Source organism: Chiroxiphia lanceolata, chromosome 2 (assembly GCF_009829145.1).
Source record: "Chiroxiphia lanceolata isolate bChiLan1 chromosome 2, bChiLan1.pri, whole genome shotgun sequence".
Lineage (NCBI taxonomy): Eukaryota > Metazoa > Chordata > Aves > Passeriformes > Pipridae > Chiroxiphia > Chiroxiphia lanceolata.
In genome coordinates this window covers 30,074,728-30,082,627 of record NC_045638.1, presented here as the reverse complement: position 1 = coordinate 30,082,627, position 7,900 = coordinate 30,074,728, and positions in this window count along the sequence as shown.

The window sequence follows — 7,900 nt, the reverse complement described above, 5'->3', positions numbered from 1 at the left end:
TGGCAATGGCACTTCCCATATCTCTCATGTCCCTGAATCTCAAGGCAAGGACTAGGGGAATGAAATCCCACATGTCATGGGGAAAGATCAGACTCGTGACTGTCTGAGACACCTGACCATACAAAGTCCATGGGATCCAATGAGAGGTAGCCCAGGGTCCTAAAGAAATTGGCATAGGTAGTCACTAAGCTGTTTTCCAAAATATTTGAAAGTCATGACAGTCAGGTGAACTACCCAGTGACTGGATAAAGGGAAACATCACATCTATTTAAAAGAGGGTGAAAAGGAGAACCCTGAGAATTACCCACAAGTCAGCCTCACCTCTGTGCATGGTAAAATTAAGGAATGGATCATCCTGGAAACTATGGAAACTCTTTAATATTCTTTAATTCTTTCTATTAAATTCTTTAATATCAGGTAGGTGAGCCACTAGAACAAGCTGGCCAGAGAAGCTGTGAATACCCCATCCCTAGAACTGTTCAAGGACAGGTTGGATGGGGCTTTGAGCAACCTGGTACAGCAAAATCCACCACACCCATTTAACTTGTTCAATTGATAAATTAATCTCATTTTTAAAGAATTTTGCCTTATCCACAGGAACTCAGGGAAATTCAAATTCCAGTGCCTAGAGCTTCTCTTTCCTTTTTAAGACAGCTCTTCAATAAATGCGGAGATTTATTTCCAGCACTTGGCGAGAGTTCTCCAGACATTGATCTTGATACATGTTTAAATACACAAAAGAAAGTATGGGTTTAGTAGGTGTCTTTCTTTTTCAGAAGGGAGATAACAAGCATAGTTGTATGGGGAGTAGAACCTGGTTAAGCAACAGCAAGTAGCAATTGCTGATGATATAGGTAACCATGATTTTCTCTGTAGATATGAAGTTATCTATTTCGGTGCTTGAACAGTCACAAACTGTGCACTGTAATGGACCAGACTGTGCAGGTAGACAGTACCAATACCTGGCTGATCTACTTTTTTGATGAAAAATATTTATTAAATGCAATAGATATTAGGTAAAAGCAATCTTTTAAACATTATAACAAATGGAAATAATTCATCCTCAATAAAAAGAAAAATAGATTTAGTCTCAATTATTAATAATAAATAAATACGTTAATTATAAGGAACAAAACTTTTCAGATTATATCAGTATAAGATGAATTCAAATTTGCCAGCAGGTTGATAATGAATATTTCAAAAGCTTGTGTTCAAAATAAAAATGTTTATGTTTCTATTAAATACAAATTTCAGAAGCGTACTAATGGTGTAAAGAAAGAGAATTAACAACAAAACTACTAAAATGGGTAAATAAAAGCAGCATCTTGATACATTGTATTTATCAGAGCTATGAAAAGAGATTAAAATGTGCATTGAAATTAATAGAATCCGATGTGGTTTTTTTCTGGGACTTAAACATTTTTTTTAATTCTTAGAGTAGTGACACTAAAAATTATTTTATATGAATAATGTCTGAGATATACCAAATCATTTTAGTGAGTTTACTGATCAAGAAAGATTATTTCTAACTTCTATGAGGCTGTCTTAAGTCTGATGTTTAAGTCATGTTTCTTACATCACTGGTAGTTTACAGAAAAAAAGCTAAAGCATAAAAACCTTTGCACCTAGAATTTTGTTTAGAATTAGGTAGATGTACCTTATCACACACTTTTGAGAGAAACTGAAATAAAAATGATAGTTTGTATGACAGCACAATATATGCAGGGAAACAACAATCAGAACAAGAGAGTGTTGTTTTGACTTTCTAAATAACTACTGAGAAAGACGGCATTTGCAGTGGCTGAGAAATTAATAGCCTGGCAATGATCAAACACAGTATGGCTCATTTTTTATTGTGGGTTTTGCCTTGGCCTGTGATTACCTCTGTTCTCTTCATGAAAGGAGGTGACCTCTAAAGGCTTCTGGAGCTAACCCTGCCTGTATAGTCCCGGCACGTAAAAGAGCTGCTCAGAAGCTTCTTCAGAAATTTTGTGAGTACTTACCTTTTCAGGTGACACTTTCTGTGCATCAGTTTCTGACCATTGCCTCTTGTCGTATTGCTCGGTACCACAGAGTAGAACCTGGTTCCATCCTCTCGACACCCTCCCTTCAGATACTTATATACGTTGATGAGGTCCCCTCTCAGTCATCTCTTCTCAAGGCTGAACAGGCCCAGCTCTCTCAGCCTTTCCTGATAGGAGAGATGCTTCAGTCCCTTAATCATCCTTATTGCCCTCCACTGGACTCACTCCAGGAGCTCCACATCCCTCTTGTACTGAGGAGCCCAGAACTGGACACAGTATTCCAGAATGTGGCCTCACCAGGGCTGAGTAGAGAGGCAGGACCACCTTCCTTAACCTGCTGGCAATGCTATTCCTGATGCTCATGCCTTTGTTGAACTTCAGACAGTTCTCCTCTGCCCATCTCTCCAACCTGTCGAGGTTCTCCTGAAGGGCTGCAGAGCCCTCTGGGGTATCAGCCCCTTCTCCCAACTTTGTGTCATCAGTGAACTTGCTGAGGCAGCATCTGTTCCTTCATCTAACTTGCTGATGAATAAGTTAAATACTGGGCCCAGTATTGAACTTTGTGGGACACCACTAATGACAGGCCTCCAACTAGACCCTGTGCCACTGATTATGACCTTCTGGGATCTGCTGTTCAGCCAGTTCTCAATCTACCTCACTTTCCATTCATCTAGTCCGCACTTCCTGAGTTTGCCTATGAAGATGATGTGAGAGGCAGTGTCAAAAGCCTTGCTGAAGTAGAGGTGGACAATATTCACTGCTCTTCTCTCATCCATCCAGATAGTTTTTTCATCATAGAAGGCAATCATGTTAGTCAAGCATGATTTACCTTTAGTGAATCCATGCTGATTAATCCTGATCATCTTTTTGCCATTCATGTTAACAGAGATGGCCTCTGGAATGAGGTATTCCATCATCTTTCTGGAGATTGATGTAGGGTTGACAGGCTAGTAGTTCCCTGTGTTCTCCTGCTTGCCCTTTTTGGAGACCTGGGTGATATTTGCTTTCTTCCACAACATTTCAAAGATGATTATGAGTGGCCTCGCTACAGTGTCTGTCAGCTCTCTCAGCTCTCATGGATGTATCCTATCAGGTCCCATGGATCTGTGGATGTCACATTTGCCTAGTTGTTCTCTAACCCGATACCCCATGCCCAAGGGAGTCTTTCCTCCAAGATTCCTTTACCCTGATCTCCTGGATCAGAGATTCCTGAGGCTGGTCTTATCAGTGAAGGCCAATGAAAAGAAGGCATTCAGTAACTCTCCTTTCTCTGTGTCCTTTTTTATCAGGATCTACTTAGTTATGACCCCCCATAATCTTCTGTTTTCCTTTTGTTATTGATGTATTTGAAGAAGGCCTCCTTTTCTTCCTTGACATCCTTGACCAGATTTAATTACAAATGGATTCCTTCTCCTTTAGATTCAAATGATCTAAGGGCTGAAGAATGAAAAAAAAGCTGTTAGGGTATGCCTACTCCTTACCTACTTTCTCATAAGGTACTCATGGTAAATTAGAGGGCAATACTGATGAGCACCAAAAATTAATTAGAGCAAAAGGCTAATTGAGCATTATCAAATTTTGCTAAAAGTAAATCAAGTGCCAATATTGTTGCCATCTTTAAAATTAAGTGAGGCGACTGTGTAGATGTAAAGTCTAAATGTTTGAGACAAAAGGATCATTAGTATTAATGTCTATCATTTATTTTGCATATGTAGTGAAATATCACAGTCAGGATGGGGGTCCCATTTACTTGGTGAGGTACAGATACAAATGAAAATTTAATTGCTGATGTAAAGACATTTTGGATTTTAGCCAAAAGGTATTCTGCAAAAAAACCTCAATCATGTCCTACTAATTTTACTCAAGTGAGTAGTCCTGGAGACTCTGAAAAGGTGATTCATCAACAGAAGGAATAAAGAGAAAAGTATATGCAGAATCGAATTATAATACAGCAAAAGACAAGTTAAGGGTCATAAGCAAGAAGAAGAAACTGAGGGTATAGGCCTAAGAGGCTTGTTACAGAAAGAGTAAGCCTTCTCCTTACCTAACATGGACCAAAATCCTGACATGATGGTAACTTATGGATTGTGTGTGGGCTACCCCAAGGGCAAATTCCTTTCAGCTGACCAGACTGATCTTTCAAATCATTCAGGTCTCCACTGGGTTATGAACAGCTCTGGAACCAGGGAATAACATAGATTAAAAGGGACCCTTATGGGTCATCTAGTCCAGCACCCTACTCAAAACAGTAGTGATTTCAAATGTAGGGGTTGATAGGGACTTGTCCAGATGAGTTATATCTGCCATGGTGTGTCTGTTTCACCACACTACTTGGAATAGGTTTTTCCTTAAACCCAGTGGGAAGCTCCCATCTTACAGTAGGTGTCCTTTGCTTCTCTTCCTCTAGCTGTGCAACAACAAGGAACATTTGGCTCTCTTTTCTCTATTTTGATAGTTGAAGACAGTAATGAACTGCCTCCAAAGCTGTCACTTCTCTAGGCCTGCCAAGCCCATCTCCCACAGCCTCTCCTTTTTTCCAGAAAAGTTTGGACCAGATGATCTTTGGAGGTCCCTTCCAGCCTGAGCTGTTCTATGATTCCACATGACATAAGTGCTCCAGCCCCACCAATGAAGTCACGCTGGTATATCGAAGTCTTTTTTTAACTCTTCCTAAATATTCACTTCAGTACAGTCATTTGTACATACTTAACATCTTCTGCGAAAGGCTATGCAAGAATGAAGCCTCACAAACGACCACCCAAAATTCAAAAGGTAGTAATATTCTTGCATCATAATTATGAGTGACATTCAGCAGAGAGATGGCAGCACCAAAAAAAGGTTAGGTCACCTTTACTTTGCATGAAACCATGAGGCTCTGAAGAGACAATGGTGAAATGTAAAAGTAAACCCTGGTGTGGAACTGGTACCTCCAGAAGTCAAAGTAGATTTCTAACTTTTCACTTCAGTGGGTACCCCCATTTCTTCACAGCATCACAGAATCATCAGGGCTTGAAGAGACCTTTAAGATCATCTAGTCCAATCATCAACCCAGCAGCACTGTAATCACCCCTAAACCATATCCCCAAGTACCACACTTGGATGAGATTTGAACACTGCCAGAGGTGGTGACTCCACCTTCTCCCTGGGCAACTTGTTCAATGCCTAACCACTCTTTCAGTCCAAAAGGAAATTCTAATATCTGTCCAATTTTTTCTAATATCTTTTCATGTCCAAGCATAGTACTGGGTGCTCACAGATACAAAAATGAACAAACGAGAATACAATTGCATACTTAAAGAAAATGTGTTGGGAATGTGACAATTTCAAAAGTCAGGAATAACATTTCCTGTGGTAACATTATCTCAGCCATACAGAATATTTTATGATATACCTTATATTTTACCACATGCAGAGGTAAGACATATACTTACAAAGAAAAACAGGAATATAAAAGATTGCACTAAGAGGGTAATCTTTTCCATATCCCTGTTTTTAAAACCTTAAAATGCTAACCTTAATGTGCAACTTAAATTTCTGTCCTTAATATCCATTAAAAAAAAAAGAGAAAAAAAAAGTACAAGACAAAGTAATTTCTAAATTTTCAAATATTTCTGTCGCAGATATAGATGATAACTGCCTTTCTGTAAGTATAGAGTTTTTGTAACTGTATTAAAAAAGTAATTTTCAGAAAATAAAAGGTTTAAGAAACAAAATCGCTACCAGGTGAAAAAGGCATACCCAATTTTATACAACCATTTAAATTATATTCATAAATACTAAAATCCTAGTAAATGTATTTTCTGACATACCGGTATTTGAAAACAATTTGGAATGATGGAGGAAATTAAGAGGGATGTGGCACAATAGAAGTATTCTGTCAGTACCTTAAAAATTTAAGTTGAACAATTTAACTCACTACAAATTTCATTAGGTTGACTGACCACAACCTAAGTCATGAACAGAATAGGCAGAGATGCAATTGGGAATGAGGTAAAAGTTAGTAGCCTAATGAGAGTCAGGGTTGATTTATGTAAAAAATGTCATGTCATACAAATCTGATACAACTATCTGATGAGATTTCAGTGTTTGACCAATATCATTGAATTTTTGAAATATACCTCTAAAATATTTTCCTTTGGGCACTATACAAAGTAAATTCATTAAACACTTAACAAATGAGATACCAGAAAAGTTATCTGGAAATAAATAAAAAGTTCTTGCTGGTGAGGTCTACAGGTAATATGAGTTTCTGTGGCATGTTAAATAAGAGACATTCTAGCAAGAGATCTGTATAGTACACGCAGGCTCACACAGCATTAGTGTTTTTCAGTTAAATGAAAGGTGACATATTTGGGAAAACAAAAAGGTAGTTCATGTTTTTAGGATGAGGGAGTCTTATCTGAAAAAGGAAAAAAATCCAAAATAAAACAAAAAGCAAACCTAATATATAAAGGTTACCTCAAGAAGCCTAGTAAAAAGTGGGCTTAGCCTAGACATCCAATGTTCAGGTATTTAAACATCTAACATACCTATCTATGTATAGATAGGTGAAAAATGTTAGCTTAAGTCTCACAGATTTTTTCCTAGGCTTTTATTCCATCCAGTAAAAAGCTTAGTAGCGTTGCCATACACTAGGGTTCTTTTGTTGTTGTTGTAAGTATAAATTTGTAGTTTGAATATTGGAACACTGTCTGACAAGCCAGTCAGCTGCTTTCCACCATGTGCTATCTAAGCCTGAGATCAGAATGACAAAGAATGTTTTCAAAGGAAGACTGAATGAAATGATTCGTAAATGAGGGGATTAGATCTGGATTTTTTTTCTTACTCCTTCTATTTCTCTGGTTTTACGCTTTCTCTAATCATTGTACTACCTAAGAAAATTCTATATAAGAACAAGAGCTTTTAGTGGACTTTACAGAGTGATTTATATCCTTATTTTTCTTTGGAACAGGTTGAATAGATTTTATTGGTTTTCTTTCTTGTGTTTGTATTTTTTTTTTTGTTTTTGGTTTGTTTTTTTTTTTTTTTTTTGTAATTGTTGCCCAACAGCAATCATCAGAACTCTCAGAAGAGAGTTCTACATGTTCTGGTCATGAGTGTTCATCTAACGTCTGGAAGGGGACAGACTCTTTAGTGAAATAAAGTATTTTTATCATCCCTGCCATTTCTCAGTGCAAATGCATTCTTGAAATCCAGGAGTGAAGTCTATTAGGATTGAACAGTACATTATGGAAGAAATCAATTTAAAATGTACATCTGAATATTTTTTCCAATTCTTATTTTGGTATGACAGATTTATACAAATTTACAGCCACTATATTTGGATGCCTTTTTTTTCCCTAGTTAGAATTTTCTATTTAAATTTTTAGCTTTAAAGTGATTTAGCCAGCTCAAGAGACTCTCTTTAATTCAAAGAAAACTACGAAAATGACTGAACACTATTATGGAATAAAATGAAAGGAAGAAAATATTAAGGGGTGAAGGAGGTGTTATTGATGTGGAAAATGAAATGGAAACCCTTTTCCAAAGACTTCTTAAAAGAACTGTCCTTACAGTGCCTTCCTGCCATTTCTCCCTTTCCCCAAAGATTTGTAGGTAAAACCTTGTCTTGCAGGTATTTTTTTACCCATGAAATATTCATCAGCTCTGCAGTTTTCACTTAAAGGAAGGAGCCAATAAAAGAAAAATACTTTAGATATTCTTATAAGAAGAAATTTAGTGCTGCCTAACTTCAAAAATTAGGTGCATTTGAGAAAGAGAACTATGTCACAGTCTTTAATATATTAGCTGTCTCCCTATAACTCTGTAGCTAATGATCCAATGTGTAACATGAAAATCATATTGGATTTATATTCAGTTCCATTAGGAATACGACC